General features: G+C 38.5%; 1 long non-coding RNA gene across 1 annotated transcript; it reads right to left on the reverse strand.

The window, feature by feature from the left end:
- Positions 1-9,709: 9,709 nt before the first annotated feature.
- Positions 9,710-12,332, reverse strand: LOC140684755 (uncharacterized). Its single transcript, XR_012057501.1, has 2 exons — positions 11,715-12,332; positions 9,710-10,019 (listed from the first exon to the last, which is right to left on the reverse strand). It is a non-coding gene; the product is annotated as an uncharacterized lncRNA (long non-coding RNA).
- Between the last annotated feature and the right edge of the window lie 267 nt (positions 12,333-12,599).

A 12,599-nucleotide genomic window follows, 5' to 3' on the forward strand; every position in this document is an offset into this window, starting at 1 on the left:
GCAGCTGCCAATACTTCCCCCACTTCCTAGAAACCCTTTATTTTTTTAAAATATAATGCATTTATGAATTCCTATGTGCTTTGACCTAGTGTATTTTGAAATTCCCAGACTTCTGCAAATTGTTCATTCAGTCCTATCTGGGCCAGGTCTGTAGGATGTGGATGCCAGTGTATTAAAGGAAATTTAGGTATGGAAGCCCCCCTGGATTTAGGCACATCTTGTAAAGAGAGGAAGGAAAGACAAAATGAGTATTAGGAAAGACCAGGAGCTCTGATAACATGCCTGTTATGAGGAAATGGAGATTTTTCTAGCAGATGCTGCCATCTGCAAAGCAGAGTGCTGAAATAGGGACACAGGGACTGTTGTCAGCACCCTGTGCAAAATGCCTGGTTTTAAAAAGCTGCCCTCAGCTTTCTCAATGTTGTTTATTCAGTATGAGGAGCTAACAGGAGAGAATTTATCACGACAGTTAAAAACTACATCCCCAGCAACTAAAAAAATGCAGAAATACTGCATACAGGCAATCACACACAACCCAGAATAGGCTTCTCCTTGCAGCTCAGTTCCCATGGCTTCTTAGTCATCTCCTTTTGTTCTCTTCTTCTAGAAGACATTTATAACACAGCAGTTCTCACCTTTCTCTTCAACAGGAAACCATTGGACAAGGCTACCTGGTCCTTAATTTTCATATAGTGTGAATATGAAAATTCAAGTATCTCTAAAAACTGCTGCAAAGAAAACCTTTGAACATTTTTTATGGACTATTTCACAGTAAAACTGCTAGGAAACTACTTCTGTTAAGCATTCAGACTATTTTGGGGAGAGCTGAAAGCCTTGTTTGAATCTTTTTATGTTTTCTTGGCAACAAATATCTCCCTGCAGAAAGACAACTTACATGTCTATGTATGCAGTTACTGCCTTGCTGCTTCCCAACTATTTCATCTACCTAAAATCAACAGAATTTCCTGAGTGCTTAATCTATCCTGGGAGAATTACTATGGAAATTGCCACATCTGGAGTCTATAGAAATGAAAACTGTCATCACACTAAATGGAGAAGGGAGATGTGTGCCCTGCAGCAGTCAGTGTAACCTGGCTAACACAAGCACAGCTCAGTGTGCTCCATGGCAGGAAAATCTCATTGCATCCTGGCTAGAAGTGACTGCTGGGGTGAAATGTTTCCATGAAATTGGTACCTGTATTAACTGCTTTCATGTATATCCCGAATGCATCTTTAACCTGCAATGCAGATATTCCTGAGGAACAGGAGGGGTGCTTGTTTTTACATTGCCATTTTCCATTGCCATTTTACTTGCCATATCTCAGCCAGTACAGGAGGGGCATCATTATGTAGAGAGCATCTAAAACGCTATGAACAGTAGGGGAGAGAAAGATGCATGGAAGAAAAGCAACTGAAGAGCTTTTTTAGAAAATTAGGTGTCCATGTTTGCAGACAACTGTGAAAGCAGAGTTGTGAAGAGGTACTTTTCCAGTGAATCTGGAAAAGGTGAAAAATGCCTTCATCACTCTGGATGGAGAAGAGACTTATATAAAACTGTTGGCTTGAAGCATTTTTTTGTGCATGGGACAAAACTTACTCTACATTTTACTTTAACCAGCATAGCACAGAGAGCACACCTTATAGAATTGTCCCACAGGATGTTTGTTTTAGTATCAGCCCCAAGATTAACCTTGTGGATATTGAGAAAGATCTGTTAAAGACAGCGGCTTCCAAGTGGTCTTTTGTCTTTCCCCCATATTCCTTTTCTGTTTTAAACCTTGAATCTTGTTCTTGTTTAATTGTTTAGGCTAATGCTGTCTAACCAAAAGCAGACATGGGCTACCATGATGGGTAATCTGCAGGTCCAGCTTCTGACATCAGTCAGACTATTCCCTAGAAATTGAGTCATGCCTCAGAAGGCTGTTTTTATTTTGGAGACATTTCAGGTGCTTAATGTGTAGTAAGCTGTTAAAATATTTCATTAAATACTTCTCTTTCCTTCTACTCCTCATTTGTTGGTGCCAAAATTTCACAGCTGGAGAAGGTTGTTTCGTTTTTTTTTTTTTTTTTTAAACCATGATTTTGAAAGGTAATCCAGCTCTGAGCAGGAATAGTCAGCATATCCCCTGAGCAATAGGCTCAGATGTTCTGCATTGACTGCTATTTTGATATTCTTGGATGGAAATCCATCACTTAATACTCAAACATGAGGCACATACTGGTTCTCTGGCATGCCTTCGCCTGTGACCATCTGTTGGGGTGGCACTACGCCCACTCAAAAAACTCCCTGCCAGTTTCAAGAGGGCATAGGTATTAACCAAATATAGATTTTGAAAGACAGCTAGTAAAATGCTAGGGATGTCATTTTAGCTGCAAGACTATTTCTCTTGTTGTTAGGCAATCCCAGACTGGGTCCACGCGTTTCAGAGGAAAGCTTGCAGGCACACTGTAAGCTCACCGCAAACCTGCCTGTTTATGCACATATATAAAAAGGTAAGCAAATGTTATTAACTGGAAAATGTCTACTTCATACTCAGTTTTCTCTGAGAAACTGGCTTGAACTTGGGAAAAACTTCTAAAACCAGCCACTGCAAACAAGCAAATTACTGTCTTTTTATACAGAAGTAGCTCTTTCCCATATCCATCTCCCTTTTAAATATAATGCATTGATATTAGGCAGCTACTGTAAAAAAGGAATTGGGAATTTTTACTTGAATAGCAATTAAGGATCACTTGAAAGATACCTTTGGAGGGGTTGCTCAGAAAAGTAATATTCTTTGGATGACTTTAGAGCATAAAAATATTCATGACAAGTGAAACTGGATTCAGGTTGTAGATGAATACAATTACAGTTTCAGCTTGGCAAAGCTGATATCAAAATGTAGGGTGTCACTTTAGGACAAATTCAGAAGTTAAAATTTCCAAGGCTTGTAGAACAAAAAAATTTTTCATGTTCTACATTTAATTGCTGCTTGGAAGAGGAAGAAAACTTACTGATATTGCTAATACAAAAGACTTTGGTTATACAGGTGATGAATAGGTAACAGTACTAATAAATACTTACATTTCTTATATCTTCATCTATAAATAGCAATTTACAACTGTAGAAAGACAAAATTCCTGTCTGAATATTAAATAATTTGAAACAGATGAGAAAATAACATGGACAAGCTGAAGAGCAGATTGGAAAGAAGCTAAGAAAGTGAAAAAGTGGGAAATGGAGAAAAAAAAAAATTAAAACCAAGTTGGCCACAGGACAGAATCATATGACCTCAAAGACAGAAGCATGAAACCTGAATATGATGTGGAAAGAAGGAAGATTATAAAAAAGTGAGGAAAGCAAGCTTTGCATTAGTATTGAAAATAGGTGAATAGGCTCCTCTGTGACTCAACAACAGGCCATAAATGGGAAGGTGAGGTGCAAGAGTCTGGGGCAAAATGCTTGCAGAACACAAAAGTTGTGAAAGAGAACTGGAATTGCTTTTTTTTTTTCTCTTTTTTTTTTTTTTCCGTTGAAGAGAAGATATGCTTTAGAAAGCTTTTAAAAAGCTGAAGGTAGAATAGGAGATAGAATTTCACGAAGGGCAAAACTAGTCAACGTACTAGACATATCTATCTTTGATGGATCTGAAAGTTTGTCCAATGAGCAAGTTCCTGAGAAAGTGGAAAAGTTTGCTTTTGTAAATCCAGATGTTCACCAAAAAGATGGATATGAGATTTCCAGTCAGCTACTGCAAAAGTAAGATTTGAAGATAACTGATGATTCCTCTAAACATCACCCACTCCTGGGTCTTTGATATCTTCTTAAGAACCATTTACATATGTGCCACTATTTTACAATACTGTTTTAAGTCTGTGGTCATCATGCCTGCTCTTACATGAAGCTTGTAAAAACCAAGACCAACAAGACATGATCTTTACCTGCTCTTTTATTTGGCCCACATGTCTCCTTTAACACACTATTTTTTTCTCTTGGACATTTTGGAATCCTTTTTCAAGTGCTAACTACCCTTAATACCATACTTCTGAAAGGCTGGAGCAGCACATTATCTGTGTATTTACTCAGAGGAAAATCAGTGGGACAATTCAGGCACTTGTCATGAAGAGAATAATTACCTATCCATCAGCAGACTGTACATCCACGGGCTCCTGTTATGGGACATTTCTGTGCTGACAGCCCTATGAACACACAACAAAGAAATGGCCTTGAAGCGCAGCAGTTACCATCTAATTGCCTCTTTAGGAAACAAGGTGTGTTCCAGCATTTCATCAATTACACACAGAATCACAGAATGGTAGAGGAAGGGACCTCTAGTGCCACCCAGTCCAAAGCCCACTGCTGGAGCGGGCCCACCTAGAGCAGGTTGCACAGGATTGTGTCTACGTGTGTTCTTGAATATCTCCAGAGAGGGAGACTCCACAGACTCTCTGGGCAGCCTGCTCCAGTGCTCTGCTATCCTCACAGTGATGTTTTTCCTCATCTTCAGATGGAACTTTGTGTGTTACAGTTTGTGCCTGTTGCCCCTTGTCCTGTCCCTTCCACTGGAACCATTCTGGCCACATCCTCTTTACACCTGCCCTGAAGATATTTGAATTCAATGACAAGATCCCCTCTCAGTGGTCTCTTCTCCACTGTTGAAGTGGGCTTTGATTCTGAGTTTCAGTGTTTTGCTTTCCATAACAAGACTGAAACTTGTATTTGTTCTTTGGGTTGTAGCTTCTCTCTTCCCTCTGATTTGCCACAACCTGTAAAGCCCCCCGTGTCTTTGGGTCCAGAGTACATCCGCAGCCAACTCCAACCCCTCTGACCATCTCCTGGTTGCAGCAGGGTATGGAAAGGATTTGCAACCTTACATGGAGAAGATCATCTGGCTGTGGAGAAGGATGATAGAGAGAAGCCCCACAAAAGCAGCGTCTGTTGTCCTTGATTCCAATAATAAAGGTAATAAAGAATTCTGGCAAAGCAGCAGGTGCACCTGCTTATTGCTGTACTTACAGCTCTTCCACTGTACAGTCTTCACAGAGGGAAAAATTCAGCACCAATGAAAAACTTCAATAACAATAAATGCTGACTTATCTTCCTTTGAAAAGAACAAGTAAAAATTACTAGAATGTATAAGAGGTGATTAATTTTTCTTGATTGCTGAGAGGCAAACATGGATCTCATTTATGAGAACAGCTACCATTAATCCAATATTATTTCTTGTTAACATCTATTTGTCTTGACCTACCACACTCTCATAAACCTATATTGAAATAAGTGTCTGTTTTAATTTCTATTGGACATGTTTGAAAAAAGGGTTTATCAACAGAGGGAATCAGTAGCTGCAGCTGAGGAGGAAGAAAAAACCAGAAGACTGTATCAAAGTTAGAATGTGTAACTTTTTCCTTTGATGGTGTTTGAAAATGTCTACAAAAAGATTTGCAGCTTTTGGAAAAATTATTTCTCTGTGAAGAGTATAGAGTCAATGTGAATCCAGGGAGATCTGCCTTAGAATTATGATAAATACAAAATTATTTTTTAAAAAATATGTATGCATATCAATACCTTTATCTATACATTCAGCATAGCTCTGTATAAAGGTATTTATGATTTGCTTAAATATATTTTTGATTGAAATGTGTTTCTGATTTATAAGTTGAAGTAAAATAATTTTATATTTTCTCAAATCTTGAAAGGGAAAACACCCTAAAAATGTGTTTCTCTCTCTGTTTTTGAAAGATTAAACCCTTTTCAGAAAAAAAGGCAAGGAAAATAAGAATAATTTTTGTCCCGAAACTATACCTCTGTGCCTTCTAAAAGCTGTGTAAATTCAATTCCCATTTATAACTTACAAATACTTATTTTATGTTGGAAGTTAAGTATTCACTGCAACTCAGGAAACATGCTCTGACAAAGTCAGAAAACTATAATTGATTCAATTCATTATGATATTCTATCCATAGCATTTAATAATGTTACAGAAGAAAGTAAGGTTTTTCATGTTATGTGAGAGGGCCATAACTTTCAGCAATCTTGGTCCATCACAAGTTGGGAAAACCAGGACATATAGTTCTCTCTAAATGAGCACTCATGTGTTACACAACCACTCCCTTAGTGTTCAAAAACAAACTAAGAAAAGCAGATCAAGAAAAAGTGGTTGCACTGCAAAGCAAGCACGGTTGTAAAGCCCAGAGGTGTTTCACACTGTATTTGTGGTGGGATCAGCACAGTGGTGGGCTTTACTTCAGACCCTGGGAACACAAGGATATATTCCTAAAATCATTGTAGTCTTTGAGAGCACTTGGAATCCTGTAAAAATGTTGTCAGGGGATGGTATGTTTCTTTACTAGAAGGTGGCTGCCAAGTGGGATCACTGAGCACTTAATCACCCTTATATTAAAGCTGAGACACATGAACTGAAACAGTTATTATAGGGAATAATTACAGATCAAATTAAAAGCATTAGAACTGGCAAAAAGATCAAAGCAAAGCATTCCCTGCAAGAAATGCACACAATGTTGCTCAGAACAGGTAGAAGTGCAGGTTTGCAGTGAAGATTGTATTCCTTAAAGTAAAAGTGCTTAAGAACAGTCAAGGTGAAGCTGATAAAACACAGAGTCAGAAAACCAGGGCAAATACCTGCTTACAATAAATTTGAGAGCAGGTGCATAATACAATCAAGAGGAAGTGATTCCATTTTGAAAAAAAACCTGAAATTTTGCCAAGAAAAAAGCAGGAAATCCTAAGCAAACCTTGTACTCTTGATCTAAATAAGGAAAAGACATAGCTAATTACCAGAAAGCCATATGCAAAATATCAGAAAGATCATCAGTTCAGAGACTTGTCTCAAAAGAAAAAGTATCTGAGGACTCTCTACCTTGTGAGGAAAGTGGCTGCAGAAGCTGGTGATGTGAGGTTATCAGAAGACAAGGAATATCTGGTCAATCTTGTTGCCCTTCATGATAAAACTAATAGTTCTAGGTCAGGTACAAACAATACTTGTTTTCAAAGACAGAGTAACTGGCAATCGGTTAAGATAATACCTCTCTCAGTTGTCCCACAAATGTGGGCATAGCTCCTGTGTACTCTCATTTCATAGATATGATAGCGAGAGAACAGTGGAAAGATACCAAAGTTCACAATTTGTTTGTTGTTACTCTCCAGAACATTGTGCACGTGTCTGTAAAAATCACATTTCCTTCCCAGCCTCTGAGGAGGCAAAGGGACATGAATAAGAAACATGTGCAGGTTCAGGGGACAGATTCCTGGCAATAATCAGGTCGAGGAGGGGAACATTTTTAGAAGACCAAAGGGATTTTGAAGTGTTATTTACCTGGTGTGTCCTGCAAGAGGGGGAGAACATTGTCTTATTTGACATTTGTGAGTTGTTTTCTCTGCTCTATCATTTTTAATTAACTGTCTGTATCATCTGGTAATGAATGTGTCATTTCCATTTGATTTCCAAAAATAATAAGAACTTGATGGAACAGTGGATGCTGACTGCTGACTTTCAGGGTAGAGAACAATAAGAAGCATGGCATCAGATAACCCTGACTCATGACATATCACTGGCTCAGTAAATAAAGACCAGTATATAATAGCATATCTTATACTATATATATTGTATATATATGGTAATATATACACTGTATATATAGTATATCTATTATAATATATATTAGTGTCTATTCTAATACATAAGGATATATTATATACTTATATATAATTTTTATATATATACACTATATCTATAATTTATATATATTTATATTTATATATATATATATATATAGTGCTTGCATGTATTATGCCAGTAACATAGTGGCTGGTATTATTAAAACAGTAAAAATGTAATCAATGTATATATATCAAAAGAAATTATTTCAGGGAAACAATAATTGCAATGGCACATATCATGCTCAATACCTAAATCAATGCTATTGAGCTGAGCTAACAATAAATCAAGTCTGCATAATCAATTCTTCTACTAGAAATGAAACCATTAACATTAAATATCAAAGTACATACCATTTATACATTTTCTTTTGGCAATTTCTGTTTATTTGACTCTAGAATGTTCACTAGCTGGTGTTCACACACACTGTCCCTTTATTTATGCTTAAGAGGTATGTGAAGAAAACTATTGTGGATGAGGTTGAACCCATAACATTTTGTGAACAGCTCATGTTGCTGCTGGGTAGATTCGGGTTTAGAAAGGATTAACAGTATTTCAGTAGGTTTGGGGCTTCTGAGGTCAGAAGACAAGTGGGGTAGGCAAGAACAGCTGAAGAATTAACTCCAGACTGACTACACACAGTCAGACACTTTTTTGGGTGCTGAGTTTTTCCTGAAGCATTATTTGTTATTTTTACTTCACACTTCCCTGCTCAAAGGGATAGAAAGATACAGCATAGGCAGAACAGATACAGGAAGGTCCAGAATGTGGCACAGAGGTGTCTTCTCACCACAGAGCTCAAGGGCCAGGCACAAATCTGCACAGTCAGCAAGCCAGTATCTGTGGGAAGATTGGAGGGGGAAGAGTATGAAGGAAGGTAGGGTCAAAACTAGATGGACAATAAGCCAATAATAACAACAGCAAACAAACTCCTGCACTTGCTGCACAGCCTTTTACTTTGTGGAAAGTCTGTGTTGGTCTGATAGTACTGCTCATGGGAGCAATTAACTGCTTTAGAAAATCTGAAATGATTTTGGTAGGGACACATAAAGGAAGCTGATCATCTGGTATGACCTCCAGATCTCAGGATGACTGCTGCAGGAAACATCCCATGTCAATCTTCCTATGTTCACAACAGCCACATCCTGTTTAGGACTGTTATCTTGTAGTTTGAGAGGAAGAAAAAGACGAGGGACATGTCTGAAGAGGAATTACTCTGTGTGTAGTTAAGTATCTCAGAAATACCAGAGAGCTTCATGGGACTTCTGCACATATCTCTTTCCTGGAACTCATTCTTCCTACAAAATTGCTTATTTCTAATGAAATTTATATGCATGAATCTAAAAGCTGCAGTCAGATCCTGTGCAACTGTTTTAAATCAAAGCCTTTCTTGAGTAACCAACCTCCATTTTTCCTAATCTTTTTTTCAAAACTGCTGCACTGCCCAATTTCTTTAAAGTGATGGGTCTCTTTTAGACAACTAAAAATTTGGTTTATAGTCTAGCAGCCATTCTTCTATTTCTGTAATTGATAGAGATGTGAATTTTCTTAATTTTCTTTCAGACATGCTTTTTTTTTTTCTCACATGGACTGTAAAGGGAGCTTTTGTACAGCTAAAATCAAGCTTTCATAAGCCATTTGGCTACAAAGGTAGCAGGACTCACTGAAGCATTCCCATGCTTCAGAGTTTCTAAAATAAACTACTCATAGAAACAGTTACACTTCTAAAACTGAAGCAGTAAGCCTCTACAAGTTAAAAAAAAAAAAAAAGTTTAATTAAAAACTTAATATTTAAAACATTTTTAGAGACATTTAAACTTTAGCTAACAGAATAAACCTGATAATATATAAAAGAATAAATAAGAAATTAAAAAAATAAGAAAATAAGAAATAAGAATAAAGAATAAAATAAGAAATAAGAATATAAAAACCTGATAATATATTATTTTGTTTGCAACAAATCAAGCTAAGGGGCGTTTTCATTTCTTCACTTTTAGAAGAAATAAAGCAATTAAAGAAAAATTGGAAAGAGAAATTGGAGAAAAGAAAGGAAGGCTCAGCGTACTTTATCTTTTATAAACGCTTAGACAAACTCAATGCCAGTAAAAATCCAGAGGGCTGTATGAAACCTTGCTGTGTGAAGCCTAGCCCAGAGTGACCTACAGCAGGCAGCTCTGGGTAGAGGCGGTAGGAGCTGCATGCTGCTGCCTTGAATTTATACGCTGCAGCAGCTTTGACGCATGCGGTAGGTAGGTGGTCTGAGTGTGACTCCTGCAGCTTTTCTGGATGCCATCCATATCTGCACTGCTGTTTGCTCCCAACTGCATTTGACTTAGCACACTCTGTGCTTTTCGATCCTCACTGTAGAAAAGAGCAAAGAAAAGTAGATTAATATATTAATATGAGGTTGTAACACAATACAAGACAAGGGGCAGGTATCAGGAAAAGACCATTACCATTTCTCTTGTCTTTTGCTAAAGGACAGCTCTACCTTTGCTAAAGGAGCAGCTCTACCTGAGCAGGAAACAAGGCTGGAAAAGTCTGATATTGTGAAACAAAATTAACTCTCTGGAGAAGACACTCATGTGGATTCTCTCTCTCATCTCTGTTCCCCTGCATCCCCACCTGACTGGGTGTTGCTTTGGCCTCTCTCCAGCTGCAGCAGAAGGGAAAAGAAACAAAGGACTCCCAAAAGGGTCTGGACTGCTTGGTAAGTTTATATCTGCTGAAATTAGTTGGACAAATTACCCTGAATTTCAAGTGCTCCTCGAGCTCCAAGGCTTCAGACACCTGCAGGAAATGCCAAGCAGGTAGGGGGACTGATGCTGCTGTGGCCAAGCATTCAGCTTCTCCTCTGTAAACGTCCCTGTCACAGCTGAGCTATCCTGTTTTTTTTCGGACAGTTGTCTGTGAGGAATGCTCTTGCTCAGAAGCAATCCAGCGTGCATAACCAAAGAGTTTAAGCAAAAAAAAACTGACGTAGAAAGAGAAAAAATTTAAATAGAAACCCTCAAAATATTTCTGTTTCCATGTAAGTAACCTTTAGTAACAAAATAAAATAGGAGAGAAAGTATGGAAAATACATACAATGACGAATTACAAAAGAATGCATTAACGTAAGCATTTCCAGAGAGAGAATAAATCCCTTGTGAGCAATGGCAGAAAAAAGGCTACATCATTTAGCCATATCTGTCTGCTTGCATTCTTGGGTTACAAATGCTTCCACCTGCCTGCCACTGAAGAACCCTTCTGTCCTCCTCATTTAGTATTACTGTCATTAAATGATAGCTGGGGTATAGTTCTGCTCTTTACTGAATGAAGTAAATTTACAGAATAAAAGCAGGTGAAGCAGTGTGAGCATAGGCCTTGTGAGCATTCAGGTAGCTGTCAACTCACCCTCTGGCCCTGGTTTGGATCACTCCAGAAAACTGTCTCAAGGCAATAGTCACAGTGTGCTTCTAAGGCTTCTTAAAAAAACACTTTATGGACCAGTCTGTCTTTCAACGCCGCCCCAAAAGTCTCTAGCAACTATATACTCTCCTATCACACCCTGAGTCAACTAACAGCTACCAGCTCCAGCCACCCTGGAGCAGAGCCCTCACACCATTTTAGAAACCTTGGGATTAACAGACACATTTAGAATAACGTTTATGCTTTAGGGTCCCAAAGACACCAGTCCAGAGGCAGAAGGTGTGCTGGGCCAGCTCCTGTGCTGTGTGGAGGAAGTCAGTCTGACACGTGGAGAGAGAGCCTCACACAGCAAGGGCACCAGTCAGCCCATGCCATTGGATTTTAGTGCTGTGGATCTCTCCATTTGGCACCACTGACACAGTCACAGAAAACAACTACCATTTTATTTCCATCCTCAAGTCTGTTATTGACTCATGTTCATCCACATTGCTTGAGAGGGTGATTTATCTGAGTCTTGTCAGCTGAGGGCACAAGCCATGACCAGGCTGAATTAAGGGAAATTACCCAGCACATCCCTAACTATTGAAAGCGGTTGAGCATTTGCTTTGGTCAGTTCTGTTTTCTCGAGGTGAATCCCTTTCTCACCTCTCCAGGTGAATCCCTTAGGCTCTGCTGGAATGCTGAAGTGCTGTCTTGGTTCAGATCCAAGGGCACAAAGTGTTCAGATGTTAGTAGGATGCTCGGATATTTCACCATCATCACTACTGAAACCAGCAGATATTCGGAGTGATCGTTCTGAAAAACCAAGCCTGCTTGCTAGTGAGTGTATCTGCAGTTCTTTTAAACATACCAACCTCCTACACAATATCCTCCTCCAACTCAAATTGCAGAAAGTACTGGAAAATTGATATTTGCCAGGATTTTGCTAGCTCAGAAATAAGAATACATGAAAAATAAGCTCTTTCCAGGAAAGATTTCGCCAATTTTCTTTGTTTTTGTATGTTTTTGTTTGCTTTTTATTTTTTTTTCTTTTATTCTTTTGATTTTAATGTCTCAGAATGGATAGCCTGACCTAGGATATTATTTTGTCCTTTTGTATTGCTGGTTGTATAGTTAATTCCTGCATAATGCACCATGAAAGTGAGGACTTCATCTCTCACATTAATGTTATCCTGCTGCACTAGCAGATGTCCAGTTACAGCTGTGTATCCCCCTCTGCATTCCCTCTTCAAAAACATCCCAGGTCTTTCTGTTGCTGTTACATTTCTTTCTAAACACTGCAGCATCAAGCAACACATGTCGGTAGAAGCTTTGACAAAAGATTTCACTGTAGTCAGCTGTGAAGGCTGTTCCTGTGAGACAGGCTAGTGACAGCTCTCTAGCAAGTGTGCCTTCAGGTTTATTGGTGTCAAAAGTGTTGGAAAGTGAGAATCCCAGTTTAATGTACTCATATATTCCCACTGTGCCAGGCTTTACATTCTGTCCTACTTGAATAATCAAGAAATTCCAGTAGTATTTAAAATATCACTC

The sequence above is a fragment of the Taeniopygia guttata genome, chromosome 1, assembly GCF_048771995.1.
Source record: "Taeniopygia guttata chromosome 1, bTaeGut7.mat, whole genome shotgun sequence".
NCBI classification, from domain to species: domain Eukaryota; kingdom Metazoa; phylum Chordata; class Aves; order Passeriformes; family Estrildidae; genus Taeniopygia; species Taeniopygia guttata.